Source organism: Chrysochloris asiatica, unplaced genomic scaffold (genome assembly GCF_000296735.1).
Source record: "Chrysochloris asiatica unplaced genomic scaffold, ChrAsi1.0 scaffold00142, whole genome shotgun sequence".
Lineage (NCBI taxonomy): Eukaryota > Metazoa > Chordata > Mammalia > Afrosoricida > Chrysochloridae > Chrysochloris > Chrysochloris asiatica.
In genome coordinates this window covers 7,966,306-7,967,969 of record NW_006408660.1, presented here as the reverse complement: position 1 = coordinate 7,967,969, position 1,664 = coordinate 7,966,306, and the positions used below count along the sequence as shown (strand labels likewise).

General features: G+C 47.8%; 1 pseudogene; it reads left to right on the top strand.

The window, feature by feature from the left end:
• Positions 1–1,053, top strand: part of LOC102840875 — a 70,858-nt pseudogene extending 69,805 nt beyond the window's left edge.
• Positions 1,054–1,664: the final 611 nt, after the last annotated feature.

Here is a 1,664-nt window from a genome sequence, read left to right as displayed (position 1 = left end):
GAAAGGAAAGAGACCCAGGATAAGCAAAGCACTGCTTAAGAAGAAGAATAAGGTTGGAGGCCTCTCACTCCCCGACTTCAAAATTTACTACATGGCTACAATGGTCAAAACAGCCTGGTACTGGTACAATGAAAGATACATAGATCAATGGAACAGAATCCAGAATCTAGAAATTAACCCATCCACATCCAGCCAACTGATTTTTGACAAAGTACCTAAATATATTGCATGGGAGGAGATAGTCTCTTCAACAGATGGTGCTGGCAGAATTGGAAAGCGATATGCAAAAGATTGAAACAACACCTTTACCTCACGCCTTATACAAAAACCAAGTCAACATGGATTAAAGACCTAAATGTGAATCCCAGAATTATGAAGGCCATCAGTGAAAAAATAGGCACAAATGTGAGGGCACTAATTCAGGGACTACACAGACTACCAAACATTTTGAAAACTACACAAACAGAAGTAGGCAAAATAGATGAGTGGGACATACTAAAAATTAAAAACTTATGTTTATCAAAAGACTTCACCAGAAGAGTAAAAAAGGAACCCACAGAATGGGAAAAAAATCTTTTGCAATGACACATCAGACAACGAACTTATTTCTAAAATATATAGGAAACTAAAGAATGTGCCACTTATAAAAAAAATCCAATTTCCAAATTCTCTTTCAAATGTGTCCTGATCACATCCATAGTGTCCCCACACCCGAGTCGAGCAGACTAAGGAGTGGTCCCTGGGGTGTCTGCAGAGCCCGCAGAGGGTGGCCACCTGTCACCGCAGAGAATCGCAGCCGCCGCCAGTGCCTGCCCACCCCCATCCCCTGGCGTGCGCCCTCGGTCCCCTCCCTCCCTCTTGCCGCCTATTTATATCACGCGGCGGGACAGGCCCATATTGGGCAGTGCAGGTCATCAGGCCCGCTGTCCCTGCTCCTGGCCGCCGGTCATGCCAAGTGCCAGCGAGCCGGCGGGTCTGGCCTTCCCTAGCCCCGAGGGTCCGCACAGCCAGGGCACGTCGTGGCAGCAGCTCTGTAAGTGGGGACACAAGTAACAGAGTCCGGGCCCAGTCACAGCTTGTTGGAGCTTTCTGGGCCAAGCCAACAACGCGAAATCACGGGGCGGGTTGTTGGGGCTTTGGGCCTGTGGTACTGCAGGCTGCTCAGCTAGAAGTGGCTTCCCCTATACAGGTGGCCATGTGGCCGGTTCCTGTCATCCATCAGGTCTCAGCTCAGCAGCGGCTTCATCCTCTAGGACAGCCTGCCCAGCCAGAGGTCGTCGCCTCCCTCCTTTGTCATATTATTCCATTTCGTCCCCTCATAATATTAACAGGAGGCCTGGTATGGTGTTGTAGGATAAGCACTTAACTGCTAACCGTAAAGTTGTCAGTGCAAACCACCATCCGCTCCTCGGAAACCCTATACAAGGTCACTATGGGTCAGCCCCAACTTGACAGCACTTAACATAGTATTATCATTCTCTGAATTAGTTTGCTAATTAACTATTTGCCTTCCTCACTAGACTATAAGCTCCTTATGGATAGGAACAGTTCTGTCTTTCTGTCCCTGTTTGTATTCCTAGAACCCAGATAGTGTCTGGGCCTTAAAAAGACTTCATTAAGTGTTAAATGTACCCCAGGGCAATTGCCCTGCATTTCCCCCAAAA